Genomic DNA, 14,380 nt, shown 5'->3' with positions numbered 1-14,380 from the left:
CAGGTGTAGCAGTGATGCGGTGCAGGAATGACGGGCAGACAACTGTAATCCAGAAAACAAGCTTTTATTTTCCGTCCTGGTCTAGTGACCACAAATAATAAGCCCCGGCAATACACAACGATGTGTAAAGCTCGGGGCTGAAGAACACAGGTTGCAGTCCTGATAAAGGAAACAAAAACACGGTCACCCGTCTCGGGTGCGTGCAGTCGTGATGGTGGTGCGTGAATATACTTTATTCCGTGACAGTTCGTGAAGTGGTGATCCGGCTTGTGCTGGCCCAAGGCGACAGCTCCGGATGTGCGTTTAGCTGTCTAGTGATTTCAAAAGACACAGACAGTTAGTTTACAGAGACGAACAAACACAAACCCACACACACACAACTCTTTGCAGAGTAATACAGGGATTACGTCCTTCTCGGTCCTTGGCTTAACCCAAACGAAGGAAAAGAACAGCGTTACCCTGGCCCCTATATGTAATCCTGCATGATATCTAGGTAAACGGTTGCAGCTGCCTTATTACTTGCAGCTGCCCCTTGTTTACCTGTCAGATCAATACGGTCTTACAACAGAGTCTCGCTTCCTTCCAGGCTGACCCACTTTCCGGTCCCAGAAACGAACTGTCAGGCCAGCCCTTCCAGATACTTCTCCTCCCGTTCTTTAGCGCCCTCACAGGTCGGGAGGAAGATTTATCACCAGAACTCATTGTATTTCTGTCACAGTGCCCTTTATGCCCTCTCATGTAATAGACACTACTACAGTCCTTAAATACTTAAATGAAAATAAATACCTCTGGGATCAACTGCCTCCTCCGTTCGTCTGCTATCAGTTGGGACATGAGATGGCAAAGTGTCACATCCACCTGGAACACCATCAGTGGTAGACATCCCCAAAATCTGAATTCCTCTCTCTTCTTCTGTAGACAGAATGTAGCAGGGTGGGGACCATCTGCCTGTTTTCTCACTCTCATGTCTCCACTGCTGATGTTTTTAGTGGGTCACGTTACTATAATCTGTCCATTTCTTTTTTGCTTGCATCCACGTTATAGTCCTCCCAGTACTGACAGCACTCATTTCATTCCTTATTATTCTCAACTTCATCTGACAGCACTTGTAAGCTGGGTCTGCTAAGATGCTTACTTTTTCGGACAGTTTTTTCAGATTCCATCATCCCTCATCTTCAAACACATGCCACAAATTCTCTTAGGAATTAATATCCTTTTATTTAAATGTTTTAATGTGCCATATGTGTTCTGACCGGTGTAATTACTATGTGGTAATATATACCAATTTAACTATAACACTATGTAATAGCTAGAATTCTGTGTGAATGGTGCACTTCCGAATGACTGCATTACATGGGTATATATAGAATTACATAAAGGGTAGTTGAACATGTGTTTTAGGACATTTAATACAGTAGTATATGTCTCCTTCATCAATAGTTATACACATGAATGCAGTTGCCCAGACCATTCAAAATTGTAGTGCGTAATTGACCTATTTGCCAAGTAATACAGCGCTTTAGCCTACCTGTCGTATTCAAATGCGACAGCAATTAAGATCCGACAGGTATACAGAAACACGCGAGAACCAGCCTGGTTGGAGGTGAAAAGTGGTTGAAAGACTTGTCGTGTTTACACATACGACCTCGTGATACAGAAACAAGCATCTGGTTTGTTTGTTTTCCTTGTACACAGACGGTGGATGAGCCCTTGGAGCTAGAGCTGGAAGCACTGACCACCACTGCACCCGGACCTGAGTGTCACTGTGTCCACTCCTACCTCACCACCCCGTCACCGGTATCGGCGCTATGTTTTAGTGCGAGAGGTCCCGGGTTTGCGCCTGCCCTCCGCCTGTGTGTGGATTGCCTTGCACTGTGTGATGCCCCTGCCTGCCATTTACATTGAAACGTTTAAAACAATCTTTTAAAATGTAACAAACAAAGGTTGTTTAAATGTGTTGGCTGAAAAAAGTAACAAGCAGACAAAACTGATTAACACAAAACAAGTTTGAATGACAAATTCGGCAACATTGTCGAGTTTTGTAAACGTTTAAAACTTATGTTCATACAGTAATTAAACGGACTGTGTCGTATAGCATTATGCTGACTTTGAAAAACAAATTGTTAAAAACAGGGTTAAGTGCAAGTGACAAAACCGAAATTTTGTGTTTTTCTTTACACACACAAAATTATGACGTTTTAAAACCACATAACATCGTGCTACTTGAGCGAATCAACCTATACAAAATAATCTTTTATAGGGCAGCAGTGTGGAGTAGTGGTTAGGGCTCTGGACTCTTGACCATAGGGTCGTGGGTTCAATCCCAGGTGGGGGACACTGCTGCTGTACCCTTGAGCAAGGTAGTTTACCTAGATTGCTCCAGTAAAAACCCAACTGTATAAATTGGTAATTATATGTAAAAATAATGTGATATCTTGTCACAATTGTAAGTCACCCTGGATAAGGGCGTCTGATAAGAAATAAATAATAATAATAATAATCTGAAAAACAAGAACTGGAAAAACAAGAAGAAGAAATCGTATGCGACTTGTTATCCATCTAGCGTGTTGTGCGCACACACAATAATTATCTGGCCCGTGCACGCACGCACGCGCACACACAATAATTATCTGGCCCGTGCACGCACGCACGCACACACACAATAATTATCTGGCCCGTGCACGCACGCACGCACACACACAATAATTATCTGGCCCGTGCACGCACGCACACACACACACAATAATTATCTGGCCCGTGCACACACGCACGCACACACACAATAATTATCTGGCCCGTGAGCAGAAAACTAGTTATTTGTTGAAGGCCTGCATGGAGCACCTTGCTGCAGTTTCAACACTCATGGTTTGTCTTTGTGGTGTAAAAACCTGCCCATATGCAGAAACTGCTGGTTCTGCATCCAGTTTGGTGGAATTGACAAAAAGCAGCGTGCAAATTTTGCCATGTTTGGGAATCTGATTTCAGACCTCACCCAGAAATCAACAATATTGACATTTTTGTCACTTTCAGCGGCATTATACTTGTAAGATTCAATTTCATCTTTACAGCTTGTGAAATCAGGGATTGTATCTAGTGGCAAAGATGCGACATCCAAGACTGACAAATATAAGATCTATTATTAGTCATAGTGTTATTATTGTTGCAGACATTTCTATGTAGTTGTCTATGGTTTCTAAATGATAAAAGCTGGTGAAGAGTAATGTAAAAAAGAGTAATGTTTTTCACGGTAGGCAGTCAATACACGATTTCTGTGAAACCGTGAATTTTCCGTGGCCCTAAGAATAACTGAACACTTTGCATCGCACAGATATTTTACAGACCGAAAATAAATAAATAAAAAAGAAAGTGTTGTGTGAACACATTACCATACGATCTGGCAAATAAAATGACCAGATAGAAAATGTTGATTTATTTAGTTAACCTCCCCTTTTTAATCGAACTGCTGCCACGCCTTCCTTTTGCCTTACTGCGCTTGCGCGATCCACTTTTTCCCGGTCTACTAATTCCCAACGACATCGGTATTGAAAACCCTTTTGTGTTAATTTACAAAGATACACATGCTACTCCCTATCCCACACGTTGTTTTCAATTACTTTGATAACCATTAAGCCCATTCTTTCATACATCATAAACATGTTCAGGATCAGAATCTCCTCAACCCAGATGCATGCTGTTTTGAAGTTAACAATCAAAGGGAAATGATCAAATGAACTGATAAAATGAGTGTTAGCTACTTCTATACTTTTCCAATCAAAGGTGGGTAAGATTATAAAAGAATATATATATATATTTATATATATTTATCACCAATCATTAAAACGTGCTACGTGACTTGAACAGATGTGTTATTTGATGAAGAATCATCGATTTGTCGCCAAAATAAAAACAGGATGAAATATATTAATACGGTAATTATTATTAAACTGCATGGTAATGTCCATTTTGGGTTACAACTCCACAGTAAAGAAACTGTAAATACACAACAAACCAAAAAAAAAAAAAAAAAAAAAGAATGCTATCCTGAAGAAAAGCAGGTTCGTTCTATGGTAATTTCTAAAGCACAGAGAAGAGGTTCCTAACCCAATACTCTCCAATTGAACTGTTTTATAATAGATGGGCGGTGGTTTAAAGGGTGTGGTTTAAACACTGTATATTAGTAGGCCTACAGTGACCACATATTTCCCAATAGTCATACTGCATTCTGCACTGCTAGATTAGATTACATTTTTACAATAGGGTTAAATAGTTTTGCTTTTAGTACTTGAATTAATTCTACTGTACCTTCTAGCAGGAACTCTGTGTGAAAACGTCAGTCGCGTGAATGTACATTACTGTAAGGCACTTGACGCAGTTCTTTCCTCAGAAGGTGTCACATCTTTGCTTAGTTGTAGCCCAGAGTGAGCGGCTGATTAAAAGATATTTTTTTAGAACCACACGCAGATGCAAAGTTCGGATAGGCACGCGCCATGTCTCATTGCGAGATAATGTGTTACAGGTATGAAGTAGCTGTGCTTGCACGATTTAAGAGCAATCACGTTTTCACCGAAAATTCTACCCCTTTCCTAACCCGTTTCTTTACATGCAATACGTCAGTTTTACTGTAAGTATTGCCTAATTCATATTTTAACCAACATATGAAAAAAAAATGAAACATTGAAATAACAGAATTAGCAGAATATGATATCACACACACACACACACACATATATATATATATATGTGTGTGTGTGTGTGTGTGTGTGTGTGTGTGTGTGTGTGTGTGTGTGTGTATATATATATATATATATATATATATATATATATATATATATATATAGGCGTTTGCTGTTGTATGCTGTACAGTAGACGCAAAATATTCTGCTGCTGCTAGGCTATTATAATGTATGAATTAATTCTTTCCATAAAAAAAAAAAAAAAAAAAAAAAAAAAACTAGTTCTTGGGAAATACATCATCCATTACCACTGAGTGCACTCAATGCACACGCGCCAATATCATACTGTTCATTGTCAGAGCGATAGTGAAGTCACATAAGTGCTGTGGTGATAGTGTACCGTTGTTACAGCCAGCTCGCTAACCAGCAACACAGCACACACGCTGTATTTAGCTGCGAAGGTACCTGAAACCAGTCACTTTTGTTGACAATCTGTCATTCATATGTAGTGTGTGCACTCGCTCTCCCGGGACGTGTTCCTCTCGCTCGACCGCATCCAACCGTCCTCCACTGGAGGGAGAAAGGGACTGTAGCGGAAACGTTGGGAGTGATAAAGCTAGCGCAGATCAGCTGGAATCAAAAGAGAGAAAATCCTCTGCGCTGCCACAGCAACCATTATTAATGCACACCGGATTGAATCCACCGACGACTCCCATCTAATGTAAGAAAATTAATTATCTTGTCTTTACTAAGAGGTCCTGCTGCTGCACCCTGTACGCGGTGTATCTATCTCGTGCTTTTTGTTGCGGGTTACTGTTGAACAAAAAATAAATTAAGGGGCAATGCAAAAGGAAATTTTGTTTGGTGATTGAAAGAGAAAAGCCCAGAGACCCTCACAGTCGAAGCAGCTGAGAATCCAAACTGCAGATGGAGGTTTTGTAAGTAGCAGGTAGGGGAATGGGTAGCCTGGTTTAAACCGTTTTTCTTTCTTTCTTTCTTTCTTTCTTTCTTTCTTTCTTTCTTTCTTTATTTCTGTCTTTTTTTGCAGCCGTATTTAAATGCATTGTGCAGTATTATTATTATTATTATTATTAATAATAATAATAATAATAATAATAATAATAATAATAATAATAATAACAACAACATAGGGCAAGTTATTGTTTTTGCAGTGTCACGAGCGCTGATATGAATGAAATGGGACTAACTAAAATAAACTAATTCAGTAAATAGGGCATTACGCTGGTTGGGATGTTCCATGTGGGGATGGTATAAAGGAGAAACACGCTTTATTTGCTATTATTTAAAAGGAAACCAATGTTTGAAATAAACATGTATTTTAATACCGGCTTTGATTCTACGTCGGGTTCTTCTGACTTTGGCAAACCTTAGACAAGTCTGACAGTTATAGTGGGTCTAAAATCAGAAATCTTTCGGATTTCCTTCAGCTTTTAGCAGATTATTACGAATCTGATTAGATGTTTTTCCTTATTCAGTGACGGTCACGACGACTCCTCAATGTTTTGTTATTTTTTACTGTTATTGAGATAGTGGTGGCACAAAGAACACCGTGTATATTTGTGCAGCAAATAAACACCGATATATAAATATATGCCTGCTATATAGTTTGCCCCAGCTGCAGGCCTGTATTTATGCATACAGTTTACTATTACTACATAGCTACAGTTTACACTGTACACTATGTACACTGTGTTTACACTATGTATTGTCCGTAGTGACACAGCCCTGTGGGTTTACAAAACGTCGTTTAATCAAATTTAAAAATATGTACTAAGTATGTTCTCATTGCAACTATAGTGGTGGTACCATATGAAATTAACCTTAGTTATGTGGAACGACTACTAAATTCGAGAAATAGTAACAGCCAGTTTAAAATATTCAGATTGTTTTGATGTTACATACAGTGGTACAGTTTTTAATAGTATTACAAAAAGAAAGTTTGAGATTCAAATTATTATTATTTTTTTTTTATAGAACATAGAAGTTTTAAGATTGAAGCATACACACTGAACAATGTAATTCTTGGTAGCAGCAGTGTGGAGTAGTGGCTAGGGCTCTGGACTCTTGACCAGAGGGTTGTGGGTTCAATCCCCAGTGGGGGACACTGCTGTTGTACCCTTGAGCAAGGTACTTTACCTAGATTGCTCCAGTAAAAACCCTACTGTATAAATGGGTAATTGTATGTAAAAATAATGTGATATCTGTATAATGTGAAATAATGTATAATGTGACATCTTGTAACAATTGTAAGTCGCCCTGGATAAGGGCGTCTGCTAAGAAATAAATAATAATAATAAGTGGTAAAGTATGCAACCTGTTACATTGTATTAGTGCAAGCACAAGTATACATAAGATTACTGAAAATATTCATATTTTATGTATTACTGTAATGTATTTTAACTTACATTTTGACTCCCCCCCCCCCCCAACTCCCCGTCCTTCTTAATATATATATTTTTTTGTTTTTATATTAACAGCCCACATCTCAGAATTCACTGGCCGCTATTGATTTTACGCAGATGTTTCCATTATTTTTAGAAAGAGACTGTACAATTTGTGATGTGGTTTTAGTTTGTTTGGTAAGTAATTCATTGTTAATGAATACCCGAATACTTTTTCTAGTACACATTCTTCTGAAATGACCAACAACAAATTCAAATTAAACTATTTAAAATCATTTTTCAGATTAAGTAATGTTAACTTAAACATGATCATAACTCAGTTAACATTGTTACTGTCGATGGATGACCCTCTGTCCGATTACTGAACACAATGAAAAATGTACAATGTGAACAGTGAATTGTTTTGGAAAGTCTGATTTGCTGTTGATTTAACTTGGTTCAGTTACTCAGTCACCATAAATAATTGGCTTATTGGATAACTGCCATTAGCTGCACAGCACAGTTAGTGAACAAAGTATTTCTCATTTCTAGACAGGCATTTCTTCACTTGTTCTTATTGCATGATTAAAGTCCCTTAAATATAGTTTGTGTGTTGATGAAATTTATTGTATGTTTTTTAAGTATGCAGAGATGTGAAGTAACATCAAAAACATTATAACAGCATATATGCAGTACAAATCTAAATATTTTAGATTACATTAAATATTCAATTAACAGTTTCTACAGTTGGTTTACAACATGTATACCAGTTACTTGTGTGTCTTTATTCTTTATACTATAGCAGTGTTATACAGCAAATGCATTCAATGTTCTCGGACAGGTCAAATGTAATTAATATTTTCTGCATTGTAATCATAATACAGATACTGCACTCTAAAAAAGGTATGTAACAACCTTCTGTGGTAGAGATAAGTGTACTACCAAAAATAACTGGAATTGAATATAATATTAAATGGAAAGGGTATTGTAGTTCTGTGCTTATCAATCTTACAACAGTCTGCAGATGATCCTATAAGGATAAACAGTAGTACTGAAAAAAATAGATATTAGTGATTAGAATTACTATTTTGAGAGCTCAAAAGCCTCTAGTGTGGATACATCGCAGCACCTTTGGTTGTCTAATATTTCACATCACTAAAAAAAAAACAAAGAAGCCACATCACTGCGGTTTTCCTGCCTTTCTAATGTACTCTTCACGTGCTATCAGCATTGTAATAGTTTGAGGCAAACGATCATTCAACAAGAGATTAAATCTATGTGGAGAGTTTTGCTCTGGATGATACTTGTATGTCAATTACTGTGGAATTGACATACACAGTGGATTTGTGTTCCTTGCCTTGCTTATTAAACGATGTATGTGCTTTACAATGTTTTTTTTTTGTTTGTTTATCTTTACAATACTGTATGTATCTGTTATTTACCATGCTTGTCGGTTCTTTAGTGTGTTTTAATGTGACTGCTGTGTTTTGCTATGGTATACTACACTAAAGGGTTAAACTATTTTGAATTCTCTTGAAAAGTACAACATGCTGTTGCCACCGTATATTTTTCTTTCTTTACAGTACATAGGGGTAGTTCAGCTTTAATGTGTATGTATTTGAAAATATTTTCCCATAAACATTACAAGACTACCCAATTTGCCATGCAGGGAATTGGGATGCTCAATATTGAGGTAAAATGAGATTGAACACAAAATATTTGTTCCCTTTAAAGTATGAAATGTAACCATTACTGAATGGGTATTTACCTCCTAAAGAACCGAATCCTGAATATACCAAAGCTGCTCTTTGAGCCTGTGATGCAGTCGTGACCCCACCCCCAAGGGATGAAAGACTGCTCTCACAGATCTCAGTGCCATTTTTCCTTTCAAGACTGACCTGATTGGAGAGGCTCATCAACAGTGCGCAGGACCGAGATACTTGCTTCAGTTTGTTGTTGCATGCAATTGCAACCACAGTATCTTGATGCCGTTTTGGTGACATCGTTTTCGCATCACCATTGCGAAGGCTGTTGGTCCATTCTAATGAGCAGGCTTCCTTCAGTCTTGTGTTGGTACTGACTTAGTGGTTTTGCCAGTGGCTTTTACAGGTGGGCATCCCTGTATGTTACCACCTGCGGTGACTGTGAACAGGTGGACCCATACCCATACCCGCTGGTACCGAGGTCACCAATCCGCTTTCGCTCCTGACCTGGTACCAGGCCGGTACCGAGGTTACCGCACTGGTACCACTACAGTCCTGGTACCAACTCGGTGCTAAAGCCACTGAACTGTCACCGACCGACCCGGTGCTAAAGTCACCAAACCTGTACCGAACTGACCCGGTACCGTCCTGGTACCGACCCAGTTCTGACCCGGTACCGTACCTGTACCGACCCGGTGCTAAAGTCACCAAACTGGTACCGACCCGGTGCTAAAGTCACCAAACTGGTACCGAACTGGCATGGTGCCAACCAGGTTCCTAACCAGTACTGAACCGGTTCTTAACCAGTACCAACCCAGTGTTAAATAGACTGAACTGGTACCAAACCGACCGACAGGTGTTCTTCCTAGCTGGGCCCAGAGCATGCCAAGGGGAAGTTAGTTAACTGCAGTTTCTGGGAGTTTTGTGCCCCTTTCTCCAAGCACACGCAGGAGATGAGGTTGTTCCTAAACTGGAAAAGTAGTCCAATCTCAAAAGTGCTGTGGTGTCTCAGAAGGTAGCAGCTGTGCTGCAAAAACAGGCTATTCGCATGCTAGACGCCCTCAAGTTGGAGGAAGGGTCCTACTTCTCGTACTTCCTAGTGCCAAAGCGGGATGGTGGCCTCAGACCAGTCCTCGACCTCAGACAGGTCCACCTGTATCTGAGACGGAGGAGGTTCAAGATGTTGACGATGCAACAGCTGTTGCAGTCAATCAGGCCAGACGACTTGCTATTTGGCCTATCCCTAGCTCCATGTGCCTTCACAAAGTGCATGAAAGCTATTCTGGCCCCTTTGAGACTCAAATGTATCAGAGTTCTCAATTATCTGGATGACTGGCTCAATTGTGCCCAGTCTCTAGCACGGGCAGAGGCCCACACGGAACTTGTCATCGGCCACCTCCAACGGTTGGGCGCTACAGTGAATCATGCAAAGAGCCAACTGACACCTTCCCAGACAGCCTCCTATCTGGAAGTGTACTTGAACTCTGAATCCATGCTGGCCACTCTGTCGGACAGCAGAGTGCAGAGAATAGCAGCAGAGCAGTGAAGGTAGAAACTTCTGGGCCTGATGGCTGCAGCTTCCCAGACCCTTCGATTGGCTCTCCTGGACATGCACTCTCTGCAGGCCTTGTTCAACAGTTGGGTTGCTAAGTCCACATTGAACCGCGACCGCCTACTAACAGTGTCCCCTAGGTCAGTGGTACGCATGCTACCACGATGCTTCTTTGTTTTAATAATGTTGACCAATAATAATAATTACATTAGCTCTTTTACAAGCTGGTTGTATTCTCTAAACTATTTCCTTTTTTTAGTGTGTGGTGTTCCCATGCTCTTCTGTGTTTTATTTATTTTATTTCATCTCCACAAAAGGAGCAAAAGGAGACAGTCTTTGCTTTTCATGACTAGCTACATTTTTTGTACTCGTGCTGTATTCGTGTTATTCGCTTCGCTCCCGATGTGCATACTGTATTTTGTGAAGATTTAATTGTTGAATGATAATATTTTTCAGATGTATCTGTCAGGTAACTGTTGAATCACCAAGTTTAATCAAAACAAACAAAAAAAGAGTTAAGTTACATGTATTTTTTCGTGGATTTATTTGTTAGAAATGTTAGCTAAATGTTGACTTGCCAAGTGTAAACAAAATATTTAAATTCACTGATTTATTTGTTAGAAACTCAGGTTTAACATGTCAAAATGTTCACTCGATGTGTAAACAAAAAAAAAGATTTCTAGACTGATTTTAAATGTTGAATTTATGATACGCGTATTTATTTAGCTAAATCTGGACTTTTTTGTGGTTAAGGAAAAAATATGCAATTTACATGAAATCGGGGGGGAAAAACTGTTAAAATATAACGTTATGGTATAACGTTTTAAGGGGGGGGCACGACAAAATGCATGCTAAAAAAGGGGGGTGGCATTTAAAAACTTTGCGCAACACTGTCCTAGGCGTAGCGCTGGGCAGTGTCACAAGAAGGGAGGTCATCACCATGGACATGTCCAGCTTGGGCCAGGTTGTGCAAAGTGTGTGGAACCCCCCATGGCAGGGTCTTCACATCAGTGGTCAAGGGAATTTTTTGCAGGTTCAAGAGAGACACGTGCTTGTCCGTACAGATATACCACTAACAGTGGTGGCGTACATCAACCACCAGTGTGGCCTCAGGTCGGCCAGTCTCCATCGTGTGGCCCGCAAGCTTTTGCTGTGGGCGCACGAGAACCTCCTGTCATGGCCCGGGGTGACCAACTGGGCAGCGGACCTCCTCCAAGCAGCTCCACATCATCAAGGTGGTAATCTTCATCTGGGAGAGGTTCTGGAGAGCAGAGACAGATCTCTGCCTCCAAGGAATCAACCCACTGTCCCCTCTGGTTCTCCATAGAAGGAGACGGGGAACCGCTGGTCTAAGCAGCAGCTGTTCAAGTGGATAACAGACAAGGTCAGGACTGCCTATGAGCTGGCCAACTTGCCCCCTCCAGAAAAGCTCACTGCCCATTCCACCAGGGGCATGGCAACTTTGTGGGCTTTATTCCAGGGTGCATCTGTCAAGGACATATGCAATGCAATGTGTGGGCTACTCCCCATAGCTTCACTAGGTTCTACAGACTGAATGTCGTGGATCCTCAAAACCCAGGTTTTTGAACTAGAGTGTTAAGTACAGCTTCCCAGTCAACCCCTACAACACAGGCATAGAGGTGAGTTTCTCCCTCAATTTTTTCACCCTAGCTAATTACTGGGTTTCCGAATGGTAACGCACAGGGCAGTCTCTTGGCTTAGCCTTGTAGCATTCCGGCCGTTCGACAATCTTGCATTTGCGACGGCTTTGGCCCATTCGATAATGGTTACATTTCATACTTGAAATAGAAAATGTAAAACTGCATCACAGGCTCAAAGAGCAGCTTTGGTATGTAATATTCAGGATTCTAGTCTTTAGGAGGTAAATACCCATTCAGAAATGGTTACATTTCTATTTCAGGAAACCAGGGTTATGCTAATAACCTTACGATTCATTCTGTTGTACACACGTTTCATATGAAGCTAAAATTACGCCAAATTAAAATATTTAAAAAACTTACTTTGTGAAAAAGAAGATCTCTGTTTCAACATATTTAGTCTAACATTACTTTATAATTACTTTATAACATTACTTTATAATCTTTTTTTAAAAGCACATTTGTGTGAAAACCAAATCGAGGAAATGGAGAGGCTTTTGTCAGTGAGGTTAGAAAGCTATAAAGCGTTGTTGCTGGAACTTCCCAATATAAAATAATGGCTGGGAGGATTTTGAATGAGAAATCCTCAAATGACTTCTCTTAAAAACATAAATACGAAAAGCTAGACAAGCACAAAGGTTATATTCCAAATTGGTGTGCCTAAATTAAATCGTACAGCTGTATAGGGGAGGGAAAACAGATTGTACAAGAGGCTTAATAAGCATTTTCCACTCATCTGGGGTCTTATAGCATTGGCTGGAGGAGAGGAGAAGCAGGATGCATGTTTAACTAAAGAGAGAATAGTCTATAGGCTATATTATGAGGTCAGTGATAAGATAAAAAGATGCAGATGTAAACTTCAGGCAGTACAGCGCTATGTAAAACCCTATTCACACTCCCTACAGTATATACTTCATGATCATTTAAAAAATGTGAACAACATTCCCTGGGTTTCAGCACTGTATAGGATGAACAGATAATGAGATGATGAACAGATATGCTTTTTTTACTCATTGTCTTTAAACTTTCAGCTGGGATAACAGTTTTTGGGAAGGTATTAGATCTGCCACCAGATTTAAAAGTGTGGTCATTTTTTTGGTTTTGTTTAATATTGTATTTACATTTAAACACATCATGTTATTCTATAGTTTGTATTAATGTTTTTGTATTTTGTGCAGCTTGTTAACAGATGAGAGCGATAAATAATTACACACACAGTTGAAGTAAATGGCTATAATGTTTGAAACATACATTGTAAATGAATCTTTACTGTACATTTGACTAATATTGTAGGCATGATCTTGCTGTTGTAAGTTATGTGAAGTTATGTGACAGTGTTTCAGAGGGTAGAGTGGGCTTGTTTAATAAAGAAAGTGTTCTGAAAATATTGAAATAAATGTATGCTTTAAATATTTGTATTAAAAAAACTGTCAATACATATTAAAGGGTTAATGTTTATTTTTCCATTCATTCATTTTTCAAAAACGTGTTTGAAGTTAGTGGCAACAAAACAGAAAGTAGGGAATTATATGAACTGGATGTTGATGGTGCTTAATTTATGTGGTGGGTAGGAATTCTGACTATACAGTTTCACCCAATCATTGCCACCCAGCATGGGTTGACTGTAATACATGTAGCCTATGTGCACCTTCACACACTCCCGTGCACACAAGTATAGTTAATAGAATATATGCCTGTTACAAATCTGGGACAACCATTTTGCCCTTAGTCACACAACTTTTTAATTTAACACATGTATTCAGTGTGTGTTTGTTAAAACAATTTCATTTACAATTGAAAGGAAGGGCAGCAATACACCACTTAAGCATCTCTTTCAGGACTGACGTTGAGTGTACTTTCATTTATGGTACCCAGTGCTGTGTCAAGTACTGTATATTTTTGAAGTGGGATCAGAGTGTTAGTGCTACAGAATACTTGAATGTTGAATGGGAATCATATGTCAACGGATGCAAGCCTGATCTAAACCATATTCATGGGTTATACTGGAGATTACAGCCAGAAAATACTAAAGTAAAACCCTGTTTCCACACAACACTGGGATTGCAGTGATATAGGAAGCGTCTGTGGAAACTGACTGCAAATATAGAATTTGCAGCCCACTTCCATTTTCCAATGTCTTGTTAGAGCAACAAAGTGAGCTTTCAGCTTTGTAGGATTTGTAATAAATATTGATCTTTAACTTGCTGACCTAATGTACTAAGACAGAGTATTGGAGAATAGCGTGGTTAAGGAGAAATGTAGACAATAAAGTTAGATCTATTAGTCTTTTAGAAACTGGTTTTCTGTCAGGTGTACTATATCATAAACAGTTTTACTGTATTGTAGAAACATTTTTGTGACATTTTTAGGCATATTACATTCAGCACACTTT

The 14,380-nt window shown here is 39.4% G+C and overlaps 1 protein-coding gene across 4 annotated transcripts in view; it reads left to right on the top strand.

Moving 5' to 3' along the window:
* Positions 1–5,026: 5,026 nt before the first annotated feature.
* Positions 5,027–14,380, top strand: part of LOC117402388 (1-phosphatidylinositol 4,5-bisphosphate phosphodiesterase beta-4) — a 163,326-nt gene continuing 153,972 nt past the window's right edge. For all 4 annotated transcript variants that reach the window (XM_059024262.1, XM_059024260.1, XM_059024261.1 and 1 more), the window contains exon 1: positions 5,027–5,394. The gene's annotated coding sequence lies outside the window, so the exon portion shown is untranslated. The remainder of the gene's footprint in view (positions 5,395–14,380) is intronic.

This window comes from Acipenser ruthenus, chromosome 5, assembly GCF_902713425.1.
Source record: "Acipenser ruthenus chromosome 5, fAciRut3.2 maternal haplotype, whole genome shotgun sequence".
Classification (NCBI taxonomy): domain Eukaryota; kingdom Metazoa; phylum Chordata; class Actinopteri; order Acipenseriformes; family Acipenseridae; genus Acipenser; species Acipenser ruthenus.
The sequence above is the reverse complement of the archived record's forward strand: the minus strand, read 5'-3'. Positions and strand labels throughout refer to the sequence as shown.